The sequence below is a fragment of the Talpa occidentalis genome, unplaced genomic scaffold (assembly GCF_014898055.3).
Source record: "Talpa occidentalis isolate TD23 unplaced genomic scaffold, MPIMG_talOcc4v2.1 talOcc4.6, whole genome shotgun sequence".
Classification (NCBI taxonomy): Eukaryota; Metazoa; Chordata; class Mammalia; order Eulipotyphla; family Talpidae; genus Talpa; species Talpa occidentalis.
In genome coordinates, this window is record NW_023604972.1 from 24505438 (window position 1) to 24526282 (window position 20845).

General features: G+C 36.0%; 1 long non-coding RNA gene across 3 annotated transcripts in view; it reads left to right on the forward strand.

The window, feature by feature from the left end:
• The window catches only part of LOC129144705 (uncharacterized), an 87427-nt gene that overhangs the window by 51356 nt on the left and 15226 nt on the right, over positions 1 to 20845 (forward strand). For 2 of the 3 annotated variants that reach the window (XR_008549147.1, XR_008549146.1), the window contains exon 4: positions 8217 to 8293. The exons of the other annotated variant lie outside the window; for it this stretch is intronic. This is a non-coding gene — a long non-coding RNA (uncharacterized LOC129144705). The remainder of the gene's footprint in view (positions 1 to 8216; positions 8294 to 20845) is intronic. 3 annotated transcript variants of the gene reach the window in all.

Below are 20845 nucleotides of genomic sequence, written 5' to 3' on the forward strand. Positions count from 1 at the left end.
AAATAATTCATGGTATCTGATAAAGAATGACACTGTCTTACTGATTGACTTATATATTCAAAATCTGTATTCTCATCAATTGTTTTAAACTCTCTGACTATCAGAGTAAATGTTGCAAAATGCTTTTCATTTCTTCCTGAAGAATTAGAAAATGTAGAATATTACAGTTGAATATTTTTATAATTATGAATACAATCACTTTTATTCTGAGGATAACTAAGCCTTGGGCAGAGGCATAGGTATTTTTTTTTCAAAACTCTTATAATTTCTGTTTATATCCAGGAAGAAAAAGCTTTATGGAATTAGGTGAACATTGAGATCCACAGAACAAACTTATTTTCAGGTGGAGAAATTTGCCACTATCTGGACTCCCAAATGTTTATTGTATCAAGTTTCCACACGGGAAATACATGACTTATGGGAAACCTACTACCTAGATAAAATTCATTGATAACCTGGAGTATAAGATTAACATTAATATTGGCTCTCTGGTTATAAAACATTCATGGTGTGTGGGTGGGTCAGGCATAAGGGTCTGAGAGGAGGGGACTGCATTTTAATTAGAGAGCTTCTTTCATAATAGTGAGAATTCAGATTTTGAGAAGAGATCATACTGGTATCTAATCTCCCTCATTTACTATCAATGTGAACAAGTTCATTTAATCCCTCTGAGTTCTGGCTCCTCATTAGTAAAATAATAATCCCAGTATTGCAGAGATTTTGTGAGGACTTACTAAAAAATTTAGTGTGGGGCCTCCCCAGGTGGCGCAGGCAGTTGAGCACTGTGCTGTGAAGCTGTCCACAGCCTCTGTAGTGCCAGTTCAATACCGGCCGGCCGGCAAGGGTCCCACATGGTGCGGCAGACCTTTCCTGTCTTGCCCGCTGCTCCCCTCAGCAGTGTGTTTCATCAGTCTGCCTGTTCTGTTCCCCACTCTGTCTCTGGTGAATCCTTTCACCCTCCCACACATCTGGTCTGTACCCTGGTTCTTCTATAAATAAATAAATCTTTAAAAAAAAAATTTTAGTGTGGTGGTATTCAATCCCTGAGATGATTGTGGTTTCATGTTCAGTGAAGACTTTTGTTGGCAGCTACAATTTTCCTTCTCTCATTGGCCATGTGTTGTTTTCACTTGGCTTTCTATACTTACTGGACAACATGACTAGCATAATGACAATCTTCCCAATTTTGAACCTCTTCTTTCTTTAATTTTCTCTGGTGTTCCTCTGCTTTTCGGTCCGCCAATCTCAATCATCTGCTATGGACAAAGTTACACAACTCTCTCCTTGGATTCAATGACTCTAACTTTTAGTCTATGAATTGCTTGCTGTCAGTGATATTTATCATTTCTCAATAACATATGAATCATAGGAGTTTAATCTGACCATTTTCATTTTGCCCACTACCTCTCTCTTCTGAGAACAGTCCAACCTCAATAACTTGACTTCTTTCTCAATCTGTAGCCTAAAAACCAACTCTCTCTACCTATTTCCCTCTCTCCTTTCTGTAAGTGAAGAGAATTGTCTATTCTCATCTCTAAGGCTAATCCTCCACCTGTGCTCCCTTATTACTCTAATATGGTTTGCAGATTAGAAGAATTGTTTTTCAAATTCTACCTTTCAAATATCCATCAGAAATCTAAAATTCTACTCATGGAAATTAATTGGTTCTAATTTCAGGTTTGGTATGAAAATTCATCTTATTCACCTGGGAGAAGTTCTTTGAGGCTTGCATTTCCAGAATGTTTCTTTTCAAACCCCAGTGAGCAGTTGTCACTCTGTCATATCTGCAATAATCCTTTGTCTTTTATATATCTATTTCTACTCTTGGTTTTAATCATTTCTAAGACAAGGACATGGTTTTCATCCTTATTTATGATTTTGTATCCTGTGTTTAATGTTTGATCCATACTTAGACTTAATGAGTACTTGTAAAAGAAATAAATGCTAAGGTATTTTAAATAATTTAGCAGGATGCATTATTCCATACATGTTTGTGAATTTGATTCAGAGAATTGGTGGTAGAGTTCATATACATATATAACTTGCCTAGAATAGGAGAATTCTGGCTGGGGAATACCCATGTCTAATTAATAGTGAATTTTAGATCTTATATTTAAAGTAATAATAACAATAGTAGGTAACGTTTGTCAATAACTCTTCATGACCAGGGATAAACTTTATTTGCGAGACTGGCCAATTATAGCACAGATGCCAAATCCAGCCTACCATCTGTGTCTATATACCTCATGGTTTATAAATCATTTTCACATTGCTGAAAAAAAGTCACAAGAAGACCAATATTTTGTGGCAAATACTGAAATTTAAATGTCTATCCATACAAAGTTTGAATTTTATTAATAAAGTACTTGGGGTATTTCCCTTCATTCATTTATATATATATATATATAAATGAATACTATATATATGTGTATATATATATATATGTGTGTATATATATATATATATATATAGTTTATTTGTATTTGGGCTCACAAACCCTGAAATATTTACTAACTAGCCCTTTAGAGAAAATATTTGCTGATCCCAGCTCCACCTGCTAAAGAGGGAAAGTAGACCACACGGAGACAGCTAGCTCATGGCTGGATTAGAATCTTAAATTGAGTGACTCAAATTCCTTTTAACTTTAGTACTCTCTGAGGGGACAGGTGTTTATTGGCCTTTTACATGCTCATACACGATGTATTGAGACTACACCATCTCTTCCTCTTCCCACGTGTCTGCAGAGACTGTCTCCAAAGTAACAATCGCTATTTTCAGGGGGTCTCTAACTTTTCATTGAGAGCCAGATCTGTGGCGCAGTCCTTGCCAGCTCATCCCCCCAGATCATGCTGGTGGCATGGAGGAGGTTGAAAGGGAAAGTGCTGAATGGAAGGATTGGCACAGCTGCTTTTGCAGCTTCAGATCCTTAATGGTGCAGACACACGCCTGTGTGTCTCAGCACTTCTTAATTGTCAGCTATAAAGTTCTGCAGCTGCCTCTGTCCAATTTATCTATATTCTTACAAATTCCTGGGAATGCTGATTGGTGTGACACCCACACACATTTTTTACTTACCCCTATCACTGTGTTTCTGTTAGCTAAAGACAAACTCTTATTGGTTTCTAGGAGTTTCTGTTTCTCTTCAAGGGCATCACCTCAGATTTTAGAATTAATTGTGACCAGTCTTTTTGTGTTTAACTGTGGAAGAAATGGCAGCTTATGGAAAGCTAGATTAAAGATCCCAAATCTCTCTCACAGAGCTTGGAATATTTTCAAATAGGTCATATTTTGCCAATGTCATCATAAGAGTTATTCAAAATATATGCACAGACTGAACCTAGGGGCTGACCCTGACTCTTCAAAGGGACTCGTGACAGTGATGATTCAATAACTGACCCACTCAATTGATAATCTTTATGAGTGAAAATATGTATTAAAGAAAATATTCAGCTTATAAGAAAGTCAATTTTAATACCAGCGATTTCTAATATTCAGCTACTTTAAAAAAAGTGTTTTTTCACAAATATTGATTGACCTTTTTGGATCCCCAGAGAAGTAGGTTTGAAGCTTTATGTGTAAGCCAACATATAAATTCAAATAATTATTGATTGCTGTATGAAATAAGTTCACACATAGGTATTACTATAGTGTAATAATGTTTGTCAAGACTAAATATTCAATCTCAAGTATCTTCCACTGAAAGTCAATTGTGTTTGATTCTTCTTTTTTTTTTCTTCTAAGAAAAGGCTAAGGTCATATTAATCTTTTATTCCAGGGAGGGATGATTCAGTTGGGAGGTGGTTCAAGGTATTATATTCTTCTAAACAGGCTACCTGCCCTGAGTCAAAAGTATACCATCAACCCCCTTAGCAATTTCCTATAATGGTTTGGGATGATGGCACCTGCCTTCCCCTGGAATGCCTCACAAAACTATTGGGGTGCATACAATGTCTTTAGGATAGTTTATTTCTCTGGTACAATTATTTTCTTACAGATTTCAACTTAGTTATAGATGTATAGATTAAAATCTCAGTTTGATATAGGCAATAATGAAGAAACTTTATACATATATTTATGTATATATATATATATATTTTTTTTTTTTTACAAGAGCTGGGGTACAGGCCAGAGGTGTAGGGGGTGAAAGGATTCACCAGAGACAGAGTGGGGAACAGACCAGGCAGACTGACTGAAATACACTGCTGAGGGAATAGCGGGCTAGTCAGGAGAGGTCTGCTGTGCCATGTGGGTTGCTCCCTAGCCACCCAGGGATTGAACTTATGCTGCAGAGGCTGCAGACAACTTCATAGGCTCTGTCTTACTTAGCCCCTTAAGCCACCAAGGAGGCCCTCAATCTATTTTTTAAATATTTTATTTTTGCATAGAAGAAATGGGGTTTAGGCCAGAAGTGGGGGCCTGAGAGACAGAGTGGGGAGCAGAACAGACGGATTTACTGAAGTACACTACTAAGGGGAGCAGTGGGCAAGACAGGAGAGGTCTGAGCCATGTGGGTTAGCTCTCTGGCTGGGATAAAACCTAGGCAGTCTTGGTGGGCCTTTGTAATGGTAGTGCTGAGTCTTAACCCATCAGGGAGGCCTGAAACTTAATTTTTTTTTTAAAGAAATGTATCTTAGGGGGCCTCACTGGTGGCGAAAGTGGTTAAGATGCAACCTATGAAGCTGTCCGCAGCCATTGTAGCACAAGTTCGATCCCCCAGCCTGCCAAGGAGCAAGCCACATGGCATAGAAGACCTCCTGACTAGCCCGCTGCTCCCCTCAGCAGTGTACTTCAGTCAATTTGCCTGTTCTGTTCCCCACTCTGTCTCTGGTGAATCCTCTCACCCCCCATAGCTCTGGCCTGTGCCCCAGCTCTTATCTGCATAAATAAATAAATCTTAAAATTAAAAAAAGAAATGAATCTTAAAGTTCTCTTCTCTCATTTATCTGGCAGCCATTTCTCCTTAGACTCATTTTTGGCCTGTGTGCTGTTCTCTGTGGTGAATATTGCTTTTCTTGTCTGCATGTTGCTTACACTTTCCTCTGTTACTAATGCTACTTCTACTGACTTTCTTCTTGACTCCTACCCTTAAACACTCCTCAAACACTCTCACAGTTCAATTTTTGGTAACTGTTACTTTGAGAAATAAGACCTCATTCCTGTTTTAAAATTTCAAGTAGCCAGGAGATTTTGGAATTATTAACATTGGTGTTTGATGTGTATTTCATACATGAACTTGTTTAAGCCTTTAAACATTTGTTTTGAGGAAATAGTATTATTAACTCAATTTTACTTGTAATAGAATGGAACAGAGTTTGTGTTGAAGCAATTTCTATATGTCTCTAAAGTCCCTGTTCTCAACTATCACTATATGGACTGATCCTCTGATGATGTAATATAACAGCTATTTCAAATCCCCATGATTTTTTATTTTCATCAAAAGAATTAGGTACTCTCTCACCTAAGTAGGCTTTCAAAAAAATTTGTTTTTTGCAGAAGTGGTCAACTTTTTCTTTTTAAATTGAAGTAACATTGGTTTACAATACTAGATATGTTTCAGAGGTATAGGATCATACCTCTTTGGATGTATGTCACACCCACCCACCCCCAAGGCATCCTCAGTCCTCAACCATTGTCCAGTGAGCCCCCTCCACATCCTGCTCTCCACCTTCCCCTTCTCATAGCCTCAATTCTACAGTCAGATTTCAGACTACAGGTTTGTTACTGGTTTTATTCTATCTGACCATTTGTTTTGTTCTCCATATTCCACATAAAAGTGAAGCCATCTGCTATTTTTCTCCTTCTGACTTATTTCTTTTGTTTCTGATTTTGTTATTCCTTATGTGTTACCTTTTTCAGCACCTTCACTAGTAAATATGTTTGCAGACTCATTTTTGGGCTATGTTATCCTTTTCTCAATCTCAAAGTTTAAGCAACTTGAGTTAACTCTTGTGTACTGAGGGCAGTATGGCCTAGTGAACACTTATTTATTGAAGTGTGATTGAAAAATCTGCACGTATATATTATATACAACTTGATGGGTTTGTAATAATTGTGCATCTGTGAAACCATCATAATTTTAGCCATAAATGTATCTATTACCTCCACAAATTTCTTCCCTTCTACTTTATTACTACCTTTTTCTAATGAAAACATTTATCATAAGATCTGTGCTAATTATTAATCTGTGCAAATTATTAAGTATACAATACCGTTGAACGGAATTCTTTTTTTTAATTTTTGCATAGAAGAACTGGGGTGTAGGCCAGAGGGACCAGGGGTGAGAGGATTCAGCAGAGACAGAGTGGGGAACAGAACAGGTAGATTTACTGAAATACACTGCTAAGAGGAGCAATGGGTGAGACAGGAGAGGTGTGCTGTGCTATATGTGGATTAGCTCTCTAGCCAGGGAGGGAACTCAGGCCTCAGCAGTGATAGTGCTGAGACTTAACCCCTATGCCACCAGGGGGGGTGCTGAACAAAATTCTTGACTGGGAATCACAAAAGACAAGTTCTGGCTTTCTTACCAATAGCATCAACATTAAGATCTCAATTTGTATTGAGTACTTACTATCTGCCAGGCACTGATTTTTTTTTAAATAATCTGCAGTCTTTAAGTAATTTTTTAAAAAAGATTTATTTATTTTTATACAAGAACCGGGGTACAGGCCAGAGGCACAGGAGGATGAGAGGATTCACCAGCGACAGAGCAGGGAGCAGAACAGGCAGACTGACTGAAACATACTGCTGAGGGGAGTGGTGGTTGTGATAGGAGAGGTCTGCCGTGCCATGTGGGAATCTCCCTGGCTGGCCGGGAGTTGAACCCACACTGCAGAGGCTGCAGACAGCTTCACAGAGCTGCTCTCAACTCCCTGCGCCACTGGGGAGACCCCTATCCGCCAGGCACTGATTTAAATTCTTTGTGGATACTTGAGACAATTTGACAAAGAAGACATTATTATTGCCAAATTATGCATTAAGAACCCAAGGCCCAGAGAGATGGTTTGCACAGGTAACAAGTAATAAACATTTATCTAACAGTTTTACCAAATCATTTCATATCTATGGACTTGGATTATCATTAGTAACACTGATAATCTTCAGTAAATGATTTCTAAACTCCTTTCTATTTCTAAAATTTACTGGTATTTTCCCTATTGATCTTATTTTAATATTCTGCAATTAGGGAAACTGTCTGTTTCATCTCTATTCATTTACATTTTCTTCCTTTGACTTTTTTCTTTTCTGAGGTTTAGGACTAAATCGCACAACTTTACCCATGGAGTTACCTATTTTATCATCAGAACCCCGAAGTCAGTAAATCCTTAAGTAATATTAACATTTTTCTTTCTGAAACTGCTAGCAGCAAGTGTGGTTGGTCCATAGTAGAGTCTAAGGAAATATATTTATGTTACTTATTTATGTTACTTATAGGTATGTTACTTATTTATGTTTATGTGCTTATTCTTTGTATCTTGTTTTGTTCACTGAAATAAATTTACTGACGATTTTCTGCTGACAGTTGAGTTGGGAATAGAGCAATAATTAGATCTATTTTGCCAAAAGTTAATTTTGAACTGCCCAAACTACAACCCATTTTTCATTTTGAGTATAACCTCCAAAAGGAAACTGCGTGCAGTGCTTTCTTCATATTTCAGCATTTTGTGCACCCTGAGCATTTGGGAATCTTGCTGCCTTTATTCACTTTTGTAGATGGAAGCATTAATCTCTTTTGAGCACATACCCAGTTAACTTTGCACATATGAATATTGTACAATTTGTCACAAGGTTTACAGGGAAACAAGGAAAAGGCATGAGATGGAAGTGAAGACTTTAGGGTGCTATCTATCATTATTTTAATATTCTACTAATTATTGATATTAAAGAAAAGCAAACTATTTAAAATTCCAATTTTAAAGAGAGTGAGGGGAAGCAACAGCCAAAGAGCTCATTTTCCTTAGAACAATAGTTATATGTTCATGTAAATTATTAGTAGTCTACAGTGTTTTTGTGTGATATTTCATCTTTCCATTTTTATCTCCCCTTTATGACTGTCACTCACTGACAATACAATTATTAATTTTAAAGGTATGCTTGTTCAGCATTTTTTATTCCTGCTCTTTAGTTTTTATGAACTGAAAAGTTTTAAAATAAAATTCATATTTGATTTCATTAAGCCCTTGTGTCACGTAAAGTCTCTTTGTTTCATATCTTCACAGATTAAAGTATTAATGAATAAACACGAAACTCCAGAATGTAATTTCTCAGTGTATTTTTAAAGGTGACAGCTTTTAAGGTAATTAATTATTTTAACTGAATAGCCAGAGCCATGCAAAATTTTTGTTCCTCATACTTTATATGATAGTTTTATAATACCTATTCTTAACAATTCATTGGATCTAACTAATCAATCTATTAAGATAGGATTTTAATTATTTTATAAAATCACATCTTAAGGTTAACTTCACTAATGATTAGTATCCAGTGCTGCCATTTTATCTTGCAGGAGTCATCCTTCAATTCCAAAAGTTATCGAAAAGATATCTAATGAGAAATAGAACATCAATTATTTTCCACTATTCACTCCAAAGCAGTGAAATTTGAGGATATTTGAAAAAATTTGAGCCTTTCCTGGTGGCGCAGGCAATTGAGCGCTGTGCTGTGAAGCTGTCCCCAGCCTCTGCAGCCCAGATTTGATTCCCTGTCTGGTCAAGGAGATACCCTCATGGCGCAGCAGACCTCTCCTGCCACGCCCGCTGCTCCCCTCAGCAGTATATTTCGTCATTCTGCCTGTTCTGTTCCCACTCTGTCTCTGGTGAATCCTCTCACCCTCCCGTGCCTCTGGCCTGTACCCAGGTTCTTGTATAAATAAAAAAATCAATAAATCTTTTTAAAAAAAGAAAAAAAAGAAAAAATTCAAGCTGGTCTTAGTGAGGAATGTGAAAGAAAAGGATGTAAAGAAGGGAGAATAGATGGAGGGAGGGAGGGAGGGAGGGCAAAATGATGATGAGTGATGAATCCTAAGAATAATCCCTAGAGGAGGGACTACTTTATCTTCTTGTCCAATTTGGGGGCAATATCAGCATTGATTATAAAGAAGACCCCGGCAAGCTATGGCACAATAATGATAGAGTGATGGTTTGGATTTTTCATTTTTTATGGACAAGTTGATGATATTGCAGTTACTTACCTCTGGCCTAAAGATATTGTATTTACTTGATAATACAATATTTTTCTTTTTCTATTCTGCTTCTACTTTATATCCATAATGGCTCTTTATGAATTAATATGCAATATTGATATCAGAATTACTTAGGATGACCTGCACGCCCCCCACACACGCCCCCATGCACATACACGTATTTCACCACATCCCCCCCTTGTTTTTGTAATTGAATTATATGAATATTAAGAGGCATTAGAGATTATTTAGTGTATATTTTTCACTCCATAAGATTATTTAGTGTATATCTTTCACTCCATAAGCTTAAATATATATATATATATATATATACTCTCACACACATACATATATAAATAAATAAATAAAATAAGTTAACTAATTTGCTCAAGGTTATGGATTAATCATGATCATTTATACACACACACATGCACACACAGATGTGCAGAGATAACATGTCAAAATTGTGATATATAGATTTTTTTTACTCTTAGAAAATTGAAAAATGAATATTCCCAATTATTCAGGATTCTTATGGGGAAAGGAAAGTTAAAATATTTAAAGAGAGGAAGGAGAACCATATAGTATAAGGAATTTCAGACCTATTTGAGTAAACTCTGAAATAGCAATTTTATATATACATTTCATTTAAGATTCATGATATTCCTACATGGTAGATATCATTTCCAACTAATAAATGACAGAATTGTTTTTCCAAGGGATTAAGAATCTTGTCAAATTAATAAAACAAGGGTTTAAGTTCAGGCTTCCTCAGTTGAGAGCCTAATTTTTGTTTATTTAATAAAATCTTTAGAATTTGAAGCATAGATAATAATGTTTTATGTTGGTATACTGCTTTTATATTTCCCCACAATTCTTTATGCCCCACCAGTCATTTATTTAAATGTATTTATTGAGATTTATTACTGGTAGCCTCTATGCTAAGTGCAGAGGTAGATAAAGACCTTCTGTTCCTGAGAGCTTACCATATGGTCTGTTATTCAGGCAACTACGACAGTATGTCATGAGAGAGATATAAGTGACACAATAATGCAAGGGTGGGAACAATCACTTCTTGTTTTCAAATCATCAGAGATTTTCATGGAAGATATGGTCTTCTTTCTTTCCCAAAGGACTGTGATTTATTAGGGAACTGATGTTCCATGAGATGGAACAGAATGTGTGAATGGACAGGGTTTCAAAATAGAGGACATGTTTCAGGAGCTTTAAGGAATACAATCTGATCAAAGTGTTCCTACTGTGAAAAGTTCTGCATAGATAAGTGCAGACCATTTTCCAGAAACCTTTGATGCCAGAAACCATGATAAGAATTTTCAATTTTATTCAGTAGATAATGCAAAGTCACAGAAAATTGTTGAGAAATTGTATCACGTAATCAAGATTGGTTTAACACTATTTGTACCAAACTGATCCAGTGCTTTGAGCCTTGGTTTCTTCATCCATAAAATAGGGAATAAAATGCTTTGTATGTCACATCTTGCTTGCTACAATAATTCTCTGTAACAAACTTCCCCAAACTTGGTTTCTTATAATCATAAGCATTTGTTTTCAAGCCCACAATATGTGGATAGACTGTGTATCTCATCTGATTTAGCAGGAACTCAATGGAGCAACTCTCAGTTTCCTGGTGGGATTGAGGTTCTCTTACGTGTGTTTGCTTTGGAGCCCAGACTAAATGACAATTTTTAACAATGAAATTTCTGGGAAACAGATTCTGAGATGGATAAATACATGCAAGAAATACGTTGGGAATGTTAATAGACTTAATATCTGTGGGAGTAAGTGGGAAAGAAGATTGGGTAGGAGGAAGAGTAGAACTCAATGGCGTCACAACAAAGACCTTAGCTAATTCCACAAGATTCTCAGAGTAGTTACGCTTGCATGGATATTGATGATGGTTCAGTTACTGTGTCCAGTAAGTTCTTGAAATATATGGGTATTATTCTGCATTTCCAAATATACAGATCCAATTATAAATCCCTTTTAAGAGAGAATTGGGAAAATTATTCCAATATTCTTTATGAGGTTGCCATGTCCTTCCTACTGGTGAATTTAGTATTTATTATTAGGTGCAAAATCTGGTTTAGATTTGGAACTAGGGGGAAAATTTATCAAATGACATTATTTGGGGGCCAACTGCTCTCTGACTCCAATCTTCCTCTCTTGATTGCTTCTGTTTATACAGATTGAGCAGTACCAATAGTGGATCCCTCTTTATTTTACTCAAGTGAAATCTCTGTTTTATGGACTTTATCCATAATTCTCAATGGATCAGGCTCCCCTGAAAACCTTTTCCATTTTGCTGCTCACATGGATAACTGCACTCATCTTGCTTCTGACAACTAATTACTGCCACCTTCCCTCTAATCTAGTAATTCTTTTATATTTACTGTTCCTAGTGGTCTGGCTGAGTAATGGCATTGTTCATCATGAAACATAATCTATAAAAGTCAAAACTGATTATAGTGAAGATGGACTCTTTCCTCAGCACATTTCTTGTTGCTTCTTATTGTGCTCTAACATGTTTTCTGGTCTTTATTGACATAACTCACCTTAACACTCTTACTTTTCTGAGCATTTTATTTTTTCGTTCCACTATTTGCCATGACAATTTTAGATTTCTACTTTTTTGAGGATCAAGACTTTTTTCACCTAGGAGGTACTTCTCAGCATGCCTGTACCATATCTGAAAGATATTTTTTTAAAGATTTATTTATTTATACAAGCACTGGGTACACTCAGAAGTGTGGCAGGGTAAGAGAATTCACCAGAGCCAGAGCAGGGACCAGAACAGGCAGACTGACAAAATACACTGCTGAGGGGAGCAGCGGGCATGGCAGGAGAGGTCTGCGTTCCATGTGGGACCCTCGCCGGTGGCCAGGGATTGAACTGGCGCTGTAGAGGCTGCAGGCAGCTTAGCAGCACAGTGCTCAACCACTGCGCCACCAGGGTGGGTCCCATGTCTGAAAGATTTTACAGACATATTAAATAATTTGTCCTGGTATGTAGTTAATATACTCTCTTTTCTGCAAGTAGTATAATCAACAATTGTTGGTCCAGCACCTTGACAATCCAGCTCATGTGGAAACATATTGGCTATCTCCTATGGAAGCATGTTGGTTAAATACTGTAGTTCCTTCTTGGTATACTCTTTTATGTTGTTTTTCAGACTCAGTTTCTCCAGTTGGGTTGTGTATATGTCTGTGTGTATGTGTATACGTATATGTATGTGTGTGTGTGTATATATACATATATATTTTTTTAAGGATGACTTTATTAGGAAAAGGATAAAGAAAAAGAAAGGCACTTGCATAGTAGGTAGGAGACTGTGGTAGGAAATCTTGGTGGCTTATATTTTAACTTAACATTAGTAACCAAGAGAATAGAAGGAACATAGCAGATCCTGGGAAGGGTTTGGTACATTTTGTCTTATAAGGAAGAGTTTTCTGAATAATCTTCAATAAAGACAGGAGGGAAGGAGAGAGCAAGAGCAAGATCACTCTTAATAAGGAGGTAAGGAGTGAAGTACTTTTGCAAGCTCATATGGTTCATAAGAATATGAGCTTTTAAGATATCGAGGTGAAACAATCCATATGTCTTATAATTATCCCATGTGTCAGGATGCCATTCTTTCCCTATTATCACCTTGACTTCCATCTTTTATGGAATTTCAGATTTCTCTATTGCTTGCCTACTGTTACCATTAATTCCTATGATTTATCAACATTTTCTGACAACCTACTATAGGAGATGAGAATCCTGTTGCCTTCATATTTCGCTTTTAATAGTCCATTAAGCTACCAGATTTTTAATTTTCTTCTCTACAGAGCATAAATCAAACTTCGTTATAGCCACTGAGTTCCATTTTCAAATCAGTTACTATTTTTCTGAATATTCCTCAAACATCTGATACTTTGTGACAGTGAATGTAGCTGTTTTACCAATCAATTTCATCACCAAAGAAAGTTGTAACAGTCCTGCAATCATAGTCTAATATCATTCTATGTTCTACATACTACCATTCATAGGCTATTCACTTCCAAAATTCCATTTTAGTTACTTGGACCACTCGTGGTGTCAGTTACCACATTCTCTAAGATAATGGATAGAGGGCAGAAAGAGAGACTGGGCAAATGAAGAGGCTGAGCTGTGGTATAAACTGGACAAAGTCTTCCTGTGACCTTATTAGAAACTCTGGAGCTGGGAAGGTCCAATGTGGCATGATGGAACTTGGACTTTCACCCTTATATTGAGCAATCATTGAACATGCACAGCTCCAAGAAAGAAACACGGCCTTGGGCAAAATCATTTTCTTCAACTGAAGCAATCCTTAAAGAGGGCTGAAGCTGAGACATACCTCCTGGTACCCTTATCAGCACTGGAAACAATAGTTCTGCTGACATTTCTGATGGGATACCTGGCAGCATATCAGAGAATCTACTTCAATTATGTGCCCACCTTTTTAATTATAGCTTAAAAGTATCTCACCATTTTCTAACATTTATAATTCTTAATCCATTAAAACAAATCCAGCATACTCCATCAATGTTCTCCTTATGGTTGTTCTGGAAAAACAACAACAACAACAACAACAACAACACTGTGCCTGAATTTTGTCCTTGGTGTGACCTGCAGTAATTCTCTTTGATAACTTAGGTAGTAGAAAGTGTGAGTGGGAGACAAATGTCCCAGCCCCCTGGCCCCATGTACAGAAGTGAATGTGTGGGGCTACTAGACTTAAGTGGCCTGTTCAGCCACCATTATGCTTACCTGCAGTTTTGCATTCCTATACAAAGGTCAGAACTGTCCAGTCACAGTCATATGAGCCAAACCTTACAAAGTGCCTTTCATATCAATCAAGAGCAGAAAGCTTGATCACTCTGGGAAGGGTATGCATCAAGAGGTATGACTGGGAACACCCGGGGGACTGAGAACCAATGTATGACAAGGGACTCCAGAAGATGATCAGTGGAATGCCTTGTTGATAAGATTAGGACCATGGCCGGGTGTCTGGGGTCTAGTTTCCATTACAACGCATGGTCATCAAGCTGATAACATGGTCAGCAGCAGACTCGTGTCCCCCAAGCCCTAGATAACATTCCTGAGTTTCAACCATCCTTTTCTCCTTGTCCTCCTAAGGCACGTAGCTGAGGCTCTATGATTATTCTATCAATAAAAATGGCCTAGATCTTACTCTCAGCAGCATCCTGCCTTGTGCAGCCTGCTCCACGACTCTTGTGTCTTTGTCAGTATGGTGTGGCATGACACAACATGATTGTGTTTCTAGTCCAGATGATTTCCTCATAAAACAGTTTGTATAATTTGGTCTGAGACTTGCCACATTTTAATGTGTCCTTTTGTATATGTGCCTGTTTCTTATTCAAGAATAAGATTCTTAAACAATGATTTTTCATTGCACCAGGCACTAAAATTCAGAGATGAGCAAAACCAAACTGTTCACCTGTATAAACAGACAATACAATGAAACAGGGAAGAAAAGACAGGAAACAACTTTACAAAAACGGTTACAACAAAGAACTATAACAAAAAATACAGATGATATTTGTACTTTATTATTATTTATTTTATACAAATATCTGCTAACTCATATTTTTCCTTATTCATGAGGCACTTCATAGAAAAGTTTTACTTGATGTATATAGACTCATGTTGAATTCTTTGTCCTTATACAGTCTTTACATCATATGAGATCAAATTAAAACTAAAGCCATTTCCCACATGTCTCACGTTGGTCCAGAAAACATAAATTTCCGTTCCAATCAATTAATTAATAATGTAATCATAATGCTAATGTAAGAAATAAATACAAACAAATGAAACAACTAGTTCAAATGAGGTGCTTTAGGGATGAGATTAGATCCAGTTCTATGTCTTTCTGCCCTGCTTTCATTCTACAAATCTAGTTATTTATTTCACTTATTGAATTGGACTTCTGCAGAGAGTCCCTTACTTAGGTAAGGATTGCCTACACACCAGACCAATATAATGCTGAGGGTTTTATTGGTGAAGCTCATAAAGAGTTAATAAACATTTAAAGGCAGTACCACAGAGAATCACACAGCCCAAATTTCCAGGAAAGGCATTTATCAATTTGGGGCTGAAGAATTAGCAGCCAGGAGGTAGCAATAGAGATGATGAACATTGTCATGTAAGCTAAAGAAACACTGGCTACTCCCTTAAATCCATTGACCTAACCAGATGCTTATAGACTTCATTGGTGGGTCTGTCCTAGTGGGAATAGCTTCACTTTCTCTGAACAGATGAAGGTAACAAATCAGAATATAAAATACCTAAGCTTTGGGACCCACACTCCACCCTCTCCCTCGTTTCAATTCTTGACTTGCAATGAAGACCTTTGCCATGCTAGGGTTGTTGAAGGAATAAGTATGGCATTTCTAAAGTAACATTTTCTATCTGAACATTTTATTCTGGGGAATGCCTGCTAACATATATTATCTAGTGATTGATAAATAATTCATATGGTGCCTTGTATTATTCAGGGTTTTTCTACAAAAGACTGACACCACTCTATCCACTGAAATCCTAATAATGATAGTTCTTACTATGACTCCATCATCATAATCACGCTGAAACTCTGCAAAGACTACTTTTCCCCCTAAATTTAGACAGAGAGTTAGAGTGTGTCTTTTGAAAAGTATTCTATTGATGAATTTCCTGCATAATACATTGCATCATGGAGAATTTATAAAAGTGATGTAAGTCTCTAGAAGCCCACAGTGAGAACTGACTCATTGGAGCAGATTAATTCAGGGTTTTCTTATGGTAAAGCAGTGAGCGAGATGATTCTATCACTAGAATAAAGGCATAGACTTTTAAGGTGACTTGGTTCACTTGAGGGAAGGGAGGTAGACTAAATGAGTATTTGAAGAAACAGATGAGTGGCCAAAGAATTTAATAAGATAGATTGCATTGCAACACATTGAATACTTGATAAGTATTAAATATAATAGGCCCCATTAAAATGATCCTCAAGAGATTCTACATTTAGTTATTAAATCAGGCAATAAAGGCCTGTTTTCCAAAGGTTTACACACACACACACACACACACACACACACACACACACACACACATTATCATTGAAACTCTGCCTTAAAATTAATTTCAAGTGTAACTGACATTTTAACATTACAGAGGGAAATTTTCATTTTAACTTTAAAATGTAGTAGTACAGTTCCTCATTGATCAACATATCAAAATAAATCTTTCATAATTCAAATCAAAAAACACTTCAAAATTCTCAAGTTTTAGGGTTAAATTGTAAATTTACAATTGGCAGACACTGGGCTTTTAATTTTTTATTTACTTGTATCATAATTATATAAGACCAGCAATATTTGATTAAGGCATTCTGTAGTATTAATTGACTGCCAAGTCTGAGTCATATACAAATTCTTGTCTTTGTGTAACTCACATTTCAGTAGACTCTCTTGTGTGTATTGTCCTTTTGAGATTTAAAGAATTTCTCTGTTCTTTTCCAACCATTATACATTTCCCCATAAAGGGTATTTGGAGCAGGCATTATTAGCAATAGGTTTTACAAATGAATAGATAAAAGCTTAATTAAGTGATTTTCCCTAAATAATCTAAATCATATAGGTGGCAGAAAGCACATTATTTCTTAAAATTGTTAAATAATAAACTTATTCTACTACTCCTAAACAATACATTTTCTTTTGACTTACAGCCATAAAATGCAATACTTTTATTGGTATGCTAAAATAGAATGTGACACTTAGAAGAGTTACCTAGGGAGCGATACTTCTACTTGTACAGTCTAACTGTGGACTGTAGCTCAGCGATGGCCACACCTACAGTAGGTAAATGAGGAACAAATGCCCATTTATAAGATATATATAAGACAGTGATTTTAGTCCATTCATGATCAGAACTTACCCTATTAAGCAATCATATTAGGATTCAATCACAGATGTGTGAAATCTGTCATAAAGTTTTCATTAATAAATAGTCATAAATTGTGTTGCTGCAATTAATAACTAGACAACCTTTTCTATTAAAGTCCCTGAAGGCATCTATGAACTCACATGTTGTGGAGCCAGTTAATAGTCAGTTTACTACATTCTGCTGCATTCAGACAGACAAACATGGAATTGGAGTGGCTCGAAAAAATCATTTCTTACCCTATTAAGCAATATAATTAAATGACTTAGTAGAAAAGATTGTATAGATATTAATTACAACAACACAATCAATGACTGTTTATTAATGAAAACTGTATGACAGCAGAGATTCCATACATCTGTGATTGCATCCTAAGCGCCTAGAAGAGTGGTTAGGGGGGAAAAAAAAATCACTGTTTAGGAACTATTTCTTAAATTAACAAGACTAAAATGATGGCTATGGTAGATGTAGAAACAAGCTTTATTCAGCTGGACTCAGTATTGTTTGGAAATTCAGCCAATAAGGGGAAATCTTTGCTCTGAGACTATAATAGTTAGAAATTCACCAGATATATGAAAACAGGGAGAGAAGACAAATTTGCAGAGAGGTAGATATGAAATAGCATTTCATGGTGCATTAACATGGTATGTGTAAGGTTCTTTTATGAATTAATAGATAAAGTTGTTTTCTTGCTTTTTTATTCTTAAGGCATACGTGTATTAAGTGCTGGATATGCTTTTTTCTCAAGTACATACTTGAAAAATCTATTAATGAGGATTGTTGCTAGTAAATTCTTTTAGTTTTTAATACTCTTGCTAGAAAACACCTTTGTTCCAACCTAGTTTTTGAATGATAATCTGGCATATATAAAATTCAAAAAACTATTATTTTCTCTTATTTAACATTATTCTATTGTCTTCTGTTATTGAGAATTCATTGTCACAATAGTTTTACTTTTTCCTTTAAAGGTAATATGCCTTTTCTCTCTGAAAATCCCAAATGTATTTTCCAGCTCTATAATATTCTTTTTAGCTGGATTCCTAACACATGGATGATGGTATTTCTTTTTCAGGCCTCTACTTCCTTGTACTTTTATTATGTTCTTCCTATCACTCCATTCACTAGATTGTCCTTTGAATGTATAAGGCTATCACAAATCTTGAATTCATTTCAACAATTATATTTTTATCACATTTTCTATTTCTATCCATTTCTTCTTTAAAATTATTGATACTTGCATCATACATCAAGTTTCTTTTATATCTTTGAAGTTATTCATTATGCTTGTTCTAATTTTTATTTATCTATTCAGTTAACTTTGATGCTTCTAATATAGGTTATTCAGTTACTTTTTAGGGAGTGAACAGGTATAACTATTAACCTTGCTGCAGAATATTGGTTAAATGTCAGTCTTGTTCTTCCTTCTATACTCAGAACATTCTCTTTCCTTTATTCTAGTGAGATAATTTATCCACCCTTAGACTTTGTCAGTAAAGGCTATATGAGAATTGCCATTCACCCCAAATTCTTTGTTGATTTGCCTTCTCAGATGACAAATAAATTTCATAGAGACATAGAGAACTTCATAAAGAGGTATCATATCATAAAGATATATGACATATGAATAATATACATCAGCATGGACTTCCCAGTTATATATGTGTGAAATAGAATTGAAATGTGCCTGGACTCAGGACAGAAATAGTTTCTGTGCCTAACTTCAGGGTGATTACATATTATATCTGTTACCTGGTTGTATAGATGATTCATCAAGATCAAATACTTTATTTGGAAATATCAGGTACTATTGAAACTAGATGAGCTAGTTCATGAGTAGATAACTATTGAAATTTTGCTTTATAAATTAGCAGAATGGATCTATCATAATTTTTGTTAGAGCCTTACTTGCTCTCCAGGTTGCACAATAAAAATGATGGAAGTACATATCAATAATATTATAACACAGTCTTCAATATATTGAAGTAGAAGTAATTTCAGATGTTGCATTACAGCTGTAAAATGTGGCTAACAGTATATGCTCTGAAAAATGATTGGGTTCAAATCCTATCATCACCTCTTATTTGTCATGAGGCAATGGACAATTAACTTAGTGAACTTTTTAAAGCATCAACATTCTCACATGTAAAATAGAGTTAGAGTTTTAATGATTATAGCGCATCCTAATGCACTTAAAATTTCAGAGCAGGGGCCTCCCTGATGGAGCAGCAAATTGAGCGCAGCCCTGTGAAGCTGTTCGCAGCCTTCGAGGTGCTGGTTCGATTCCCGCCTGGCCATGGAGATTCCCACATGGCGCCCTGTCTCCTGTCTCGCCCGCTGCTCCCCTCAGCAGTGTATTTTGGTCCTTCTGCCTGTTCTGCTCCCTGCTTTTTTTCTGGTGGATTCTCTCACCCTCCTGTGCCTCTGGCCTGTACCCCCGTGCTTGTATAAATAAATAAGTCTTTAAAATAATCATTGCAAAAATATATTTAAAAAACTAAATAAAATTTCAGAGCAATATGTGATTTCCTGGTAAATGCTCAATTAATGTACATTAGCTAACAAATTCTATAGACATAATAAGACTCTCAATAGTTTTTCTTCTGTTTGCTGAGCAATTTTAGTTGATGCATATAAAAGAACTTTTAGAAGATTTGGAATTCACATAGTCATAGAGTTTAAGGGCTTAAAAAGAATATACATTTTATGAGCTATAATCAAATATTTTATGAACACAGTAAAGTGACATATTTTATGAAGTGATAAATATTATACAGTCCACACCAGGTATTATTTTAGAGTCTCACACTTTCCATCACTCTTCAATCAAGGCATTCTCTCTCACAGATGCTAGTATCCATAAGGGGAATTTGAAATTACTTAGAAGAATTGGATGTTGATATTTCTCAATATAAAAGTGGCACGATAGTGAGACATAAACTAGCATAATCTTGCTTCTCTATCTTGACCCTCTCTTTAGACTTTGCCTAAAAATAGTTAAGTTTTCTACATTGATCAGAATAGGGTCTAAATGTACATAAAATAGAACTAGTTAAAAATGAAATTATAATATTTTATACACCTGATCACATGCCTGGGAAAATGCAAAGAACAATGTTTATAAGGAACAAAGTCTGATGAAGGAAACAGATTTATTTAGGAAGAAAAGTATAATCATAAACAAGATGAGATCTCAAAATGCCTGAGACTTAAAAGTGCTAAATGAAAATGTTTGAAATGAGTGGATTATAAAAGAAAGAAGAATGGATTATTCAGTGGATTGATACTTACTATTTAGGACTTGTGCATGATGTTTTAACTAATGTGGAGGTTAATTTAGTTTCTATTTTGGGGGTGTGACCTCTCTGGATCTGTGAGGACACAGTGACTCCTGATGTTTCACTCAGAAACTTTACACTACTCTAGACCCCATTATTAATGCTGGTGCTCTTTCTGACATGTTGGAAAATAGGACATTTTGATGTCATGTCTGCCAGTCTAGCATTTCCTCTATCTATCACATGATGGGAATCACTAAAGTGGAAAAGTATTAGAAAATAAATCCTTTTATATTGGATAGTATTTAGCTAGTTGGCCCAGGAAAGAGGATACATGTGTTTCCCAAATGTTACTGTTTTCTCAAGGGTGGAAATGAAACGGATGTTTTCCCACCACCACCTACTGCTGCTTTGATCAGATTCTCTG